The following is a 14,998-nucleotide window of genomic DNA, read 5'->3' as shown; positions in this document are numbered from 1 at the left end:
TAATCTCTACAGCCCAACCACTTGTGGTTCAAGTGTTCTTTCTGTGAGCTGTCTTTTATTGAGAGTTACGGATTGGACAGTTCTTTTTGCTTACTACTAATAGGTCAAAGCATGCCAGACAGTGGGAAAAGATGAAATGGAGGAAAAATAAGGAGGCAAGTCAGTGCGAAGCTGCCAATATTAAGAAATGATTCACAGTTGCAGCCAATTTCAGCAGATGGTGGGTGAATGTAAACGGAACTTGGCAATCAAATTTCCTACAAAACACTTTATGGATGCAGAAGGGGGAAGAAGAGAAAAGACTGAAAAGGGATAAGAGGATTGGAGAGCTGAGAAGGCAACATACTGAAAGGAAAGGGGAACAAAAAGAGCCCTATTCCAGCAATATGTTCTTGCCTGCAGTTACACTTGTTCCAATACAAGTTTAATGATGCAACCGGGCTTGCCATGTTAACTGACAGGCCTGGTTGTGCAAAAAAATTGATCTTGCTCTGACTGATATTGGATCTAAAAACCAGGAATGAAAGGAGACAAGCCTGCATTCACAGCAACAGTGTGGATACTATCGAACAACAATTACCCAACAAGAGAAAAAGAGGGAAAAGGACAGAGAAAATAATAGAGCAACAGTTTTTAATACCCTCAGAAATTGGTCTTCTGAGGTTATATGTGTATGTAAACCTATAAAAAGAAGTGTCTTATTAAGGACTGGCTCAAGAAAAATATATTTTTTAAGCCAAAAATATTGACTCCATAAATACATTATTGCCTAAGGCAAATCCTTCAGGGTACCTCACGGTCTAGGCACCCTGCTTATACAACCACCAAAGGCCTAATGAAATCTCCTTCATCACTCTGAAGACCACACAGCCCAATGTTTGTATCTACATCAATAATAAAGTAAACAGAATCAAGTCTCTTCTTGTTAGTGCTATGAACGGCTCCTGGTATGATAAGCGATAAAGTAAAGATGAGGGCAAAACGTAGGAAGGGTTACAAATGAAAGTTGTTTTGATTTCTACTCATACATAGACAATACTCTCTAAGTTTTTATAACTGTTTATTATGGGCGGTAACAACACAGTGTATTCACTGATCTTTCTCTTTATATGAGTGTGTGTGATTGTGTGCATTCAGATGTCCACCTGCTAATTATGATTGTTAATGCTAATGCAACATCTGGTTCATGCTGCTTCTCATTAAAGGATACATAGGAAAAAACTGTCATGCCAACTCACCAATGTCACTTAAAGGGGACCTATTATTGCCTGTTTTTATATAAACTGTTACAGTCATGGAAACTTACTTTAAACACCATCAAAGCTTTGTATAGCAATACCAGCATTTGCACAAGTAGCTTAGGGTAATCTCTGTTTTAAATGGTGTTATATTATCACTAAAATCATATAGTCCTGATGCAATCGTCTCAATAACACAGTAACAGGCTGTGAACACTGAAGCGCCAGATACAAATATTTTGTTTGCAGGAAGCATCCAATCAAAAATAAGGCAGGCTTAAAGGAAGTGAGAGGAAATGCATCATTTCTGATAGAGGAACTGAGGGGCTGTGCTAAGGCCTCGAATAATATAAAGAAGGATTATTTTGATGTGTACTTCTTGTAAGGCTATGGTAGAGTCTAAGAATTAAAATAGGTTGCCAAGGCCAGACTTACTTAAAGGAAAATAAAACCACTCCATGAAAACTGTTAATCAGAGAGTGAAAACTGATCTGACAAAAATGACTCATTAAAACTCAAATCTTCCCCGACTTCTAAAAATTCTCATCTGTATTTCTATCAAAATTGATCCAACATAATTAAAGCATAACAAAGCTGTATCTACTTGAATCATATTAATACTAAGCAGCCTCTTAACTGAACGTGCCACACTCTGCACCCCTCTAGAAATGCCATTTGTAGAAGGTCACAATGTGTATCTTTAATAACAGATACAAACTGGCTTCAGTGCAGGGACCCCTTCAGGGTGGAAATGGCTTATTTTGTCTGCAACAGTCTTAAACTATGCTGTCTGCTGCTATCGTGGTAATGCAGAGTGTGCCAAATCTGAAACCATGGGGATTACAAGTCTAAAGACAACGCAAATAAGAATGTGTACATAGATAAAGGATGATGTTTTTTCAGACCTTAAGGGGAACTACTTCTGTGTCTGACCTGAGGTTTAAGCAGACAGGTGGTTCTAGACTGCTCATCTTTTCCCACACCAAACTGGAGACAGGAGCTGTGATAAAATCCAGAAAGTACTGCACTGTTCCAGTCGAGGAAACTGATGTTGTTGCTCTCCCCTGCCGTCTGCGCATGCAATTACTAAATCATGATCATTTCGAACAAACATGATCTTCATCTGAGTTACCCTTTATTTAAACAGGCTGTCTTAAGGCTTCATAAGAATTAAAGACAGTCCTACGTCCAACAGAAGGACAAAAAAAAAAAAAAACAGAAGAGGAAACAGAAACTGCAATGAGTTATTTAAAGTTAGGCCTTAAGCACTTCTGTCAAGTGAATCAGCTTTTTCCTTTTTTTTTCTTTCGTTTTAGATGTGGACTCTCAAAATGTTAGCCCATAAGGCTATTATCAAGGCAACACTAGTAGCACGAGAGCATCTGTGCTCGCCTTTGGGCTTTTTCCTATACCCATCGCGCCATGGTGGTCTATGGCTCAAAAAATCCTGGGGCCTCGTAGTCATAGAAACCCACTCATGTATGAATGTTACTTTGTTTAAACATGACTCCAGGAGAAGACACAGAGAGGAAAGGACGGGACAGGAATGTCCTGGAAGACACGTCACGTGTGGGTGATGTAACAAGAAAGTGGAGGAAAAAAAGACTCGGTGTTTTGGTGCACGAAAATGATGCAGAGAAGAAGAAGCTGAGAGGTTGTGTGTGGGGCTTTCCTCACACAACTGTAAAGTATCTGAATGTAAGTAGAAGTTCTGTGGTGCGATCACAGTCTAGCAATAAAACATACTCAAAAAATTTAGAAGAGTTTCTCATGATTTACCTGGTTAATGAAATGGGACAGAAGATAGGACAGAAACTTTCTATCATTACTTCTCCGATCCACGTGGTCTGTAAAACATTACCAGAAAACACCGTTTTTTTATATTCACCGATATTAGAGGAAGCCAGGAGTCAGGTTGCAGCATACCTTCAAAACCTACTGTCCTCTGTCTGAGTTTTAACCAATAATCCAGTTAGTCTTAGGTATGACATCTCCATTGGAGGCTGTATAAACACTGAACATGACCCCAGAGCATCTTTGTGTCAGGAGGAACATGTTGTATATGGAACAGCGGCTAAAAATAACCTAGTGTTAGCTTGTCTCTTTCTATCTTTTTATTAGTGTAACCCCCTGCAGTTGTTGAATTGAACAAAATTCCTTTAAAAGTAAATCAAAGGGACACTATTCTGGTTTATGTTTGAAACACGTTAAAGAAAAAGACTGAGCTGGAGGTTTTTATAACGTAAGAATGCATCAATAAAGGCATTTCATGAATGATGATTGGTGACACCTCAGTGAGTCTATCAGCAGCTAATGATTATGAGCTCTGTGACCCAGTAATGGAGGTGGTGACCTTCAGGGGTATTGTGAAAAGAAGGCGTGGGATGAAATTGAAGTAATATGTTCACAGGGTTATTGTGGATGAATCATTAAGACTACGCATGCAGGCAACAAAAAAATAAAAAAAACGTCTTACATATCACACTCATGCAGTCTGCCCTGCATCTAGCTTTCATCTCATTTAGCCCGTTTCTGTGTGTGTGTGTGTGCGTCTCAGAGTGTGGCAGAGTCTGCCAGGCAAGGCGGTGACAGGGTTTCGGCCGCGGTCTGTGAACCTGGCTGCTCTGTTTAGCTCCGCCTGTGACAGAGAGCGAGGGGGACATCACCCGGCCGTGGCTGCCCCAGCTGAGCCAATCAGGCGTGAGCGCTTACGGTCACATCAGCGCATGCCTTCTGCCATGTGCAGCTCTGTGGCACAGATCCCCTAATATGCTCTCCACAGTTGTAGTGGCATTCTGCTGATGACTTGCATGTGTTTGCTCAGATAATAAAGTTAACTCTGTGTGTTTCATTAAAAATACGTGTGCCCTCCTTCACTGCACCTGTGCTGATAATGTTTAACAGGAATATGTGATCACATGGCTGAAAAACAGGCTTTCAGTGTAACCGTATGTGCATTTGCTCTGAAAACTTTGATTTTGATTGCTATGGTGTTCCAAAATCTGATACCAGTCACTATATTTGGGTCAAAAATTAGTTGGCTTTTTTTAGAATTTCCCAAATTATCCCAAATAACACAGATAATAGGTGCCTCACCTATTTTTCAGCTTTAGTGAAACAATTTCAATGTTAAATATAAACTGGAATGTTTCCCTTTAAAGGAATAGCTGTCTCTTTTGAATTATGTTGCTTTCAGGGGTAAGATGCAACTTTTATTTTGAAGGTCAACATTCTCAGTTTCTTTTTTGCATTGCACTTCTTTAAGTTTCAGCAGTTTGAAACTGTTTGCAGAAAAGTCAGAACCTTCCACAATATGGGAGTTTGCGGTTGTATTCTGGCAACCAAAGCACATTTTGGATGCAGTAAGATATATTTCTCTTTATATGAATTTCAAACTGGTGACTGCCAGCAATAAACAGTACAGCAGCCACTTGCCGACTGTTCGTGGAATAAGCACTTTTTCCTTGTGACCAGGGAATCACTTACCTGTGTGAACGGAGCTTTAGCAATCAATTTTTAGTTACTGCAAGCAACCACTCGCAACTGTTTGAAATACACCGTTTTTGTCAACCGGTCTCTGGGCCTGTGGGCAGTTCTTTTGAACTGAAACACATCCAGATTTAGTCAGATCCAGCTGTAAAATTGTGAGGTCGCAATTCCATCACAAGGTCAGAGTGACATCTGAAAAATGAAATAAATTTGAACTTATTCAAATCTGTAGATTAGAGCTGATGTATTAGAGTTGATGACAATGATGTCATTGAACCCATTCGAAGAAATCTCAAATGCAGCTCTGCCAAATTTAATTAAACAAACATGATTTTAGTCATTGTGGTATTTTTTCCCATTTTTCATTGAATGGGAAACTGTCTATTGTACACAAAATAATTTTATATTATTTATATTATAGAGGATGTTAAATGCATTGGTGTGATTTTTAGATTTTAGTTTAACAAAGCACGTGAAGAAGATGAGTTATACACTGAAATAGTACACAGCTATTTTTAGATATAGCAAAAACTCATTCACTGAGGGAGCATTTAAGGTTCATCTGAGTGCAATGATAGTTTATTATATCAATGACTGTTTTTCACGTTGGCCTTGGAAAAAAATGAGATCACTTCATGCAGAGGAAACAGTATAAACGCCATCTATCATATAAAGAACCTAATTTTGTACTCAGAAATTCACAGTAATAAAACTCCAACATGTTAAAGACTTGTACAATTTGGCTCAGAACACATGTGAAGAGCTTCATGATCAAATGCTCATGGTTACGTGATGAGTGCATAAAGGAAGCTCTGACTTTGAACAATCCTGCTTATTTAAGTGAATTAAAGAATAGAAAATGATCCCAATAGTTTGAGAACATGTAGATTTATATGTCTCTTCTCATCATCCAAAGAAAAGAATTGTACTGAAGAAAAGTCACGTCAACAGTCATTAAATTTAGCCTTTACATTACCTGTAATTATCTACATTCATTTTAATCCTATCCTTATACACATTTACATATGAGATGCTTATTCTTGTAGAAAGCACGCCTTGAATGTTTCCCTGTAGTTGATTATTTTTTCCTCTGAACAAAATTTATGTTGTTTGGAATTTCACCAGATCTGCATATTTAAATGTCTCAAGCTGTAAAACTAGTCAATTTGTATAATCCCAACAACCCTCATTGTAAATAATCCAAACTGCTTTTTTTAAGAAGAAGAAAAAGTAGATGTAATGTCCTTTTGTTATTACAGTGCTTTTTTAATCTTCAAAATCGATGTATTTAATATATGCTTTTCAACTAAGTCTCTCATCTGTCATTACCCAAAGAAATTTGTTTTCATTTACTCTTCCAATATTGATCCCACTTACTTTAATTAATGGATTAAAGTGTATTTAATCCATTTTTCAAAATAACATTATTTTAGGTTTATTTGAATTTAATGTTCATTTCTTCTTATCATGGATGATATCTATCCTTAAAAATATTACACACAAGACAATGATATTTCAAATGAGGAATAAAAAGGTTAAAAAGAAGAGACAGGAGAGTAATGTGACGTCAGAGGTCCCCCAGGCCACAATATTTCCTGCACTCTTTACTGACTACTCTTAGGGGGAACCATGGCGATCTTTGAAACAAAATTTAAGATAAAACATTACCAGCTTTCCATTCTCATAAAGGAATCCTTCCTTAAAATTGAACTGCATTCTATCAAATTAAAACATGTTTTTAAATACACTCAATGTGACATTTTTCTATGGTAATTGCAAAAAACTTATTTCAGTCTTTTTTCAAAGAAGACGAAGAAGAATTTCAAGTTTTTAGTATTTTTTCCAAGTATATTTACACATATGATGATTAATTCAAATTCTTTGTTTTGGGTACATTCCCTCAGGCTTTAAAATATTATAATGGGTATTTTCCAGAATTTTGAAAGAAAAATAGAAATTAATCAACTAAGAATATACACAGGCACAGTAATTGTTAGATTTCTAATAATCGGAAGCAAAGAAACCCAAGAGAGTTTGATCAGATATATTAAAGATGCCTTCACATATATATAATTCAAATACTAAAGAACTTCTGATGACTGGTGCATAATTGTCAAACTGACACTTTACATTAATACAAGTTTACCAACAAGAGGATATTAAGATGAGCAACCACAGACAAAACCAAAACAACAGGTATGAGTCACATGAGCACACAGTGCAGAAGCTCAAATGTTACCTCATCACTGCTGAACCCAGGAATGTGAGTAAACCACAGGAAAGGTTGTGTCATTGGTGAGTGACAGTGAATGAAAGACATCTCTCTGCCCCCATCCCTGTCACGTTGTGACTCCGCCCCTGGTGACCCGAGGGAAGTGGCATAAGACCTGTCACCCCGAATCACAGCCTGGGCTATGACAGCTATGCTCATATGTAAATGTGTCAGCATACACAGATTCGTGAGCATGACATATCAGTTTGAATATGCATGTGCAACAATGACTGAAGCGTAAACATCTCTGTACATGCAGGGCTCGGTACATCTGCATGTATGTTTCCAGGCTCATGGTATGTATGTCTGAGCTGATCCCAGTATGTCATAGTGACATTCCCAGTGGGAAGGTCCTTCACGACTGTTTTCATTTGCTGGACTGCCCGTATGTCTTCATGAGTGCTGGCTAGGTGAAAGTGACATCCAATTTCATCCACACTCACAGGGGTTCTCTCTGTCTGTCTATATCTTCTTCTCTTACTATAAATGTCCCCTATTGTGCCTTCTGCAAGGAGGCATTTACTAGTTTTCTCTGTTTCATATCAGTATAAATGATTTTACCTGTGGTCTGTTTTGAATATGTCATTCCAGAATGAGACATTGCTTTGGGTGCTAGTAATTAAGGATGTAACTGTGCCATTTATTTCAATTAAAGCTGAATAAATTTACTTCCTTCTAGCATTTTTACATCATATTGAATGGCAGAAAAATTATAAAATCCAACAAGCTAACGCTGCTGACATACTTAGTTAGTGCTGTGACTAATTATTAGTTATTCCATTAGTTATTCCACTCCAAAAATGGAAGTTATATTTTAATGGGAAAAAGTCAAAAGTCCTCACAATGGAGATCCCGGAAGTGGCTTTTTGCTTCATAAAATTCTACTCATAAAAGAATCATTAAATATTGAATGGCCTTGCTCCCCAATATATCATAGACCTACTAACCTCTTATCCACCTGGACATTTATCTTAATCTTTAAAAGTATTCTGCTGGTTTTCAATCTGCCAATTAAGAGCAGAATGGCAACTTTATCTCCCTGAAAGATTCTACTTTAAAAGTCCTTTTATTAAGAGGGCTTTATAGATGTTTGATTTATGGCATATATATTTTAATATTATTTTTTTGCTCTTCTTTGTCGTTTTTGTAAGCGTTTATTTTCTTTCTGTGAAGCACTTTGCAGCTTTATTGGGAAATTGCATTATAAATTAAGTTTGTTATTCTACAGTTAAAATTAATGCCCACTTATGAAAATTGTTGCTACTTAATTTCCTGTTTACTAATCAACATATTAATCAAACTCTACAGGGAATAGTCTCATAGAATTATATCTGTGAAATGCAACACTGCAGTTTTAAATCAAAGTACACAGCACTACTGCATTGCAGGGACTTTGCGATCTGGACACGTGTATTGCACGACTACAACATGCTGCAGCAATACAACTAGGATGACATAAAAATCCCGGTGTTCAGGATTCTCTTTGTTAGACAAAATCAGACACTACCCTTCGCCTGTTTTTAGCTAAAGATTCGGAGATCTGCTGTGGCATCACGGCGACACGTGCACCGACACAACTGCGAGGGGTCAGGGCCGACTCCAGGGCTCATTTTCCAGAGGAGTCATCCTGAGTCACAGAGAGCACGCACAACCCTCCCCTACTCTTTGTTGCCCAATATTTAAGGTCTCCCCTTAAATATCAGGCGCACTGGACACAGAGCATGCTCAACTGCACTCACATGCACACATCAAACTACAATAATCTCACCACTGAACTTAGTTAATTTGGGAAGCACGTGAAGGTCAAAATCTGTTTAGTTTAATTTAACGAAAAGTATTTGCAAAACATGTTAAAATCTTCAAAGTTATCTTAAGACACCAGATGCAGTTAGTTACCAGTTAGTTTTATATCAGTGTTGTGGAACAAATTTCAATATTTTCACTCAATCTTCTAAATGAAACTATTCTTCCAGAATCATTTGCTCATTGCAGAAACATTTCCACCACATCATGCAAATCCGTAAATTAGATCCCAACTGTACTTCCAAAGAGAGCCAAATTATAAACAACGTACAAATGTGCATTTATAGAGCAAATATGGAAGCAATGCAGCACAACGCACATTCTGCTCTATCTATCATTTGCATTTGGTGACCTCTTACAATTCTAAACGCTCGGTAATTACAAAGAGAGCAAGCCACCTTCCTTCTGCTCTTACTTTAAAGTCGTTTACAGGAACTGGCAACCAGAAATTGCAAAGCAGAGTACACAGTGTCAAGCAGAGGGAATCCAGACTAGTTGGCAGGCATAAAGACACTTTTCCCTCAGTGTGCTGCACTCTGAGGATTAAGCCTGCCTGTGTGCTCACGTCTGCTAAACAAGATATAGACATAATACCTTGATGTTTCATGTTGGGCAAAGCCAGTTAGGAGACGCTGCAGTGGCGAAGGATCTCCCATCATCTCTACATATTTCCCACTTTATCTACAACACTGCACTCCTCCGTCACTCAAACATTCTTTCTTTGAGGTTCCAGTAACATTGCATGTTTTGACGACTGACGGTTTTGTGCTGCACAACACCTGCTTCTAATATGCAAGCAGGGATAGGTTTTTTTGAAGTAGTGGCTGAAAGCATAAAATGTAGCTCTTACTGTACTGGCTCCACATCACACATTCTGAAGGAAAGAACTGGGAAATGCAGGAAGTGAATTACTTCATTTATTCAAGATAGCTGCCCATAAAGCATGTAATTGACTTAAACACATCCCGCAGATATTTCAGCTGACAATTATGGTAATTGCAGACGGCTGATTTAGTTGCAAGTGATTATCATAAAATAACGTTCAAATAAAAGCACAAAGGTAGATAATTTGATACACATAATATATTCTAGAGATTAAGGCAGTTTTCAATGGTGGAAACTAAAAGAGGAATTTCATGGTTTTAAAACTACTTTGTATGAATGATTCTTTACTGCTATTATTTACATTTGAAGAGTTGCAGGGCTTCATTGTTGCTGTTATCTTGGGTGCCTAAAAATAATACACTGTAATACTGTAGTATGTAATATTGTGGTGTCAAACCTAAAATGGGCAGGAGCATCAAACTAATGCAAAATAATTTAATACAAGGAAACATGTTTTGCACATTTTTAACCTGTTTCATAGAAAATTTACAAAACAGATAATGAATCATACGATTACAATTAACTGATGGCACTGAACATAAGATCATTGTATGTAGACTATTCGGAAGTAAACATATTTCACTTCTTTATGATTCAAACAACCAATTGACATCTAGAAACTTTCCTTACATTTCCACTCTTGTGTAGTAATATTGGCATCAAAGATTTTATTTTGAATCCGAAAAAACTGGAATTTTTGACTTCTGCACTATTGAGCTGTGCTTATACTTTGACCCACGAACTATGCAAAATATTGTGTTCTTCAAAAGTCTTACAAAGGCTCAAGAAACTTGAATGCATCTTCATTTTAATTAAGGAGCATCATACTAGATTGCAACTGTAAATTGAAAGAAGACAATGCTAATGCATTCTACATTATACTGCAGTACTGAACATTCATGGTAAGCCGTAATGAAATCTATACATGAACATTTAATACAGCGTATCCTATGGCTTGGTCCTGAGCCAAGCAACAGGAATCGACTCAATCGACTGAAACAGCTAGACTAATAACATGTATTAACTTTTTCATTTTTTACACATGGAGCTTTTAAAATGTGAGGCTTTAAAGTATTTAGGAATATAGCCCCACGTCCACCAGCTACAAAGGTAAAATGCTGCTTACATATTGATTACATTACTCTTTTTATCTCTTAAGTACATATTCGTGCAGATACATTCAAATATATATATTTTAATGCATATATAACCAAAGCTTAAGCTTAACACGTCCTCAACAACTAGTGCATTTCTTTCATTTCAGGCATGTCACATTCTGCAGTGTACACTCTAAATTTCAAGCTTTGATCTTGCGATTTGGAAATCATCACATGCATTTTCAGCAGAGCGGATCGCCTGCTTGGTCTTTTTCTTTTTCTTTTTCTTTGTTTCTGGACTTGACATACTGTTACATTTTTTGTGGGATTACTGTAAAAGCTCAGCACTTTTTTTTCTTTCTTACTTCATTTTTTTCTTTTTCTTTTTTCTTTCTTTTTTTTTCTTTGATTGATTGGATAAATCAACTTACCAGACACCTAATAGGCTATGTAACATTTCTCCAACTTTTCTGGGACATCTTCTGGTCATTTCATAAACATCCATGCACAATTTATCACTTATATCTGCCAGGTCATGAGTTTCTTTAGTGTCCCCAGCGGTGAAACAATGCAAAAAAGCATTGTATTTAATATAAAGAGAGGACAGTAACACATTCATCATGATACTAACTGATGGGGCATTTTCTTGCTGCCAAAGAGAATGTGCTCCTCATCTTTCTCTCAGTGCTGGAGTGCACAGGGGTGGACTTCCCTTCCCTTCCTCCCATACTGGCGTAGGTTCCACCCCCAATGCACAGTGAGAGTTAAATAATGGTCTCCAGTGGGGTACAAGGGTAAAAAGGTGGGAGGAGAATCCGACAGCAGAGATGGACTGCCTCGCAGAGTAGTTTCACATGCAGAAAATGTTAATTAAATCTATAGTATGCAAGGCTGTGAAATGCCAAAACTGCATTTACTTGATGGAAATATAGAACAAAGAATGGAGGGCAAATGGAGGTTGATAGGCTGCTCTTGGAATCCTACCAAGGAATAAACTCAAAATAAATACATAGCATCCATATGTTATGTGCAAAGTAAGCATCACTCACTAGCCCTAAGCTCTTTCAGCTGGCAATATCCCAAATCCATCACAATAGCTGCACATATAGCGAGGATTTTTTGAAGCACAGGGGGAGAAACTCATTATGGAGGCTCATATGTGAGCCACTGCTCGTATGGCATTGACAAATGCTCGACAGAGAAACCAATGTGGCGTAATTCAAAGACGTCCAGCACAATGAAAGGGTTTCTCATCATGGTGAATAATGCTGGGTGCTGGCTGCTTCTCAGCTTTAAGTGGTGGGAATGTTTCTTTTGATATATTGACTTCTGGAATTATGAAATAATCCCTGAATCAGCGAATATATGTAGGTATGGAGCACCAAGGAGAAAGACACTTGCAAAGGGATAAAACCTGGGGAGCGCTTTTTTTTAAAAATGGCAAAATTTGGAGTCTTTATATTCAGATTAGATTAGATTTTTTTATATTAAAAAATATATTTTTTTATTTTGCAGATAAAAAAAATTTTTTTTTATTTTGCAGATAACATTTTTTGTCTAATTTAAACAATTCCAGTTTTGCCAAAACTCTATTCATAAATTGAAATCACTGCAACCCCCCCTAAAAGCAATACATATGTGTATGTGTATATATATGTATATATATGTACATATATAAAGACGTCCAGCACTTGTGAAATCAATTCATTAATAATACAAAACAAAGATTTTACCAATAAAGTCATTATAGAATCTGCATGCGATTCAACTAATCTCAACAGCTCCTGCAGGATTTAACGAAACCCTGAGGAGAATCCCTGCACCGGCGTCTATATCATCTAAATGTTGATATGATTTGAGAATAAATGGTTTTGGTTTTGATTCTCAAAACATACACAGCGTGGATTTTCAACCTATATTTGTTTTCTGTTGCGCGGATATGTGGCTCTGAATTGACAGCTTATATTAATTAGACGTGTCCTTTGCAGCTCCTTCCCCAAAGCACACTTGTACAAAGAAGTTGATTTCTTGTTGCTCACAGCTTGGCCTTGACCACTCTGTTACACATGCCAAACAACAGAGGAGATTCGGTGCAAATTTCAACAGAAATGAAACGCAAAGCTGAAACCGTCTTCTGTGCGTTATGGTGCCAAATGGTGCGTCTATGACCCCCCCCCAAGCAACCGTAGCAGGGCGCCCGCTGGGTTAAATTAGCCCCATTAGGAACAAAGGAGGGACACTGTAACACTATTACAGCAATTAACAGGCGTATTCTTACCGCTATGCGAGTCTGTGAGGATGCTTTAAGATATAAGATGATCCTTTTTTTGGGAGGGGAAGGTCGTTTTGGACTTGGTGAGGTCCAAACTTGAATCCCGCCGTTGATTATCAGCTCCACTTCTCGGGAGGAACCAGCAGGATGTTTCACTATCGTGTCTCAATTTTGTCTCAGAGCATCACTACGAGATGTGTAAGCAGTCTTTGTCCATGCCAGCCACGCTATTCTGTCTTCGGTCGAGCTACGTCGATTCAACTATGTGGTCTGTTGCGTAAAACCGGTGCCAAAATTCCTGCGGGCCCATTCCATTACAGCGATGCTAAACAATAGTCTGGTCATCTTGACAAGAACCGAACCCACACCAGCTCCGATAACAGCTGTATCGGCTTTTTAAAACCAAATCTTCAGCGCTAGTTTGTCCATATCTCTATGACCGGCTCGAGAATTTGCTAATAAATACGTCAGCGGCTCACATGTGCCATTTGGCTCCAGCGTTGTCTTTCGGGTCCCTCGTCTTGTTCCTCGCAGGGGGAGTGAACAGAGGAGTTGCTGATCTGTTGATCACTGGAGGTCCACCTCCATCCAGCGGTGTCCTTGTCTCGTATTTATCGGGAACGGAGCCTTCGCCGTTTTCCACATGCAGTCTGACATTAGCTGAACGCCGATATCGATGAGTGACAGCTGGAGTCTCTGACTGTAAGCTTGGAGACCCATCTTTGCAGAAGGGGAGCAGCGATGTTGCGCGTACGTGTCTTTGGTAGTGCGCGTACCCGACAGGTCACACATCTCGGGTCCATAAACATCTGTCTAAGGAAGGGGCAGTTTGTACTTGTAGTTTTTGTTTGTGGTGCAGCCGTTCAGATGTCACTGTTAGAGGCTCGGCGTGTTTCTACTGTTTTATAATGGAATAATCAATAGGATAATTATCTGCTATGGTATTATTTCAATACTACATTTAATATATTTTAATTTAAAAAAGCACTGGCAAAGTCAGAGGTAATATTAATTTATTTTGTCAAATTAGTATTGCTATGATTTTATGTTCTTAATCTGCTTATCCACAATTAACGGAAGACGCTGGTGGTTTCTCAGATATTTTTGGGGGGGGGAGTGTATTCTACTGCAAGTGTATTTCCTTAGTATGGCAGTGGGGCATTATTAATAAAATGTGTGTCAGTCTGGAACACTTATATGAGCAATATTAGATAAACCCAGGTTCAAAGGTATTATTTTATTTTTGGTGGGACATTGGGGTGGAAGATTTACAGATTCGGTTTTGGAAATATATTTTTATTACCTATTAAATTTAAATAAAGGGTACAAAAAAATATGTATTTTGACCGTGCTTTGGGAAAATATGGGATTTGGCGAAAATTCTATCCATTTTTCACAAACAACATTACCTAATAGTCCTCACAATTAAATTTGCTCCATTAATGACTTATAGTAATTATACTTGTTTTTGTTCTGCGAGCCTGTCATAGTGCAGTAAAAATAACACTTCATTAGGTACACATGTTTTCTGCTCATCAATGCAAATCTAATCTATCAGCCAATCACATGGAAGCAACCAGGCATGGTCAACAAGACATGCTGAAGTTCAAACTGAGCATCAGAATGGGGAGACAATATGATATAAGTTACTTTGAACATGGCATGGTTGTTGGTGTCAGTCAGGTCTGGTCTGAGTATTTCAGAAACTGCAGTTCTGCTGGGATTTTCCCAAACAACCATCTCGAGGATTTACAGAGAATGCAGAGCATCTCCAAATGTACAGCACACTGAACCTTGAAGCCAGTGGGCTACAGCAGCTGAGCTCACAAGACCTGGACAACAGAAAACTGCAAAATGTTGCCAGGTCTAAGTTTCGGTTTCTGCTGCAACATTTAAATAGGATCAGAATTTACACTAAACAACATGAAAGCATGGATCTCCC

General features: G+C 38.0%; 1 protein-coding gene across 2 annotated transcripts in view; it reads right to left on the bottom strand.

Moving 5' to 3' along the window:
* Nucleotides 1-13,821, bottom strand: part of gjc1 (gap junction protein gamma 1) — a 44,519-nt gene extending 30,698 nt beyond the window's left edge. For both annotated transcript variants that reach the window (XM_019357696.2, XM_005468886.4), the window contains exon 1: nucleotides 13,063-13,821. The gene's annotated coding sequence lies outside the window, so the exon portion shown is untranslated. The remainder of the gene's footprint in view (nucleotides 1-13,062) is intronic.
* Nucleotides 13,822-14,998: the final 1,177 nt, after the last annotated feature.

The sequence above is a fragment of the Oreochromis niloticus genome, linkage group LG4 (genome assembly GCF_001858045.2).
Source record: "Oreochromis niloticus isolate F11D_XX linkage group LG4, O_niloticus_UMD_NMBU, whole genome shotgun sequence".
Taxonomy (NCBI): Eukaryota; Metazoa; Chordata; class Actinopteri; order Cichliformes; family Cichlidae; genus Oreochromis; species Oreochromis niloticus.
The sequence above is the reverse complement of the archived record's forward strand: the minus strand, read 5'-3'. Positions and strand labels throughout refer to the sequence as shown.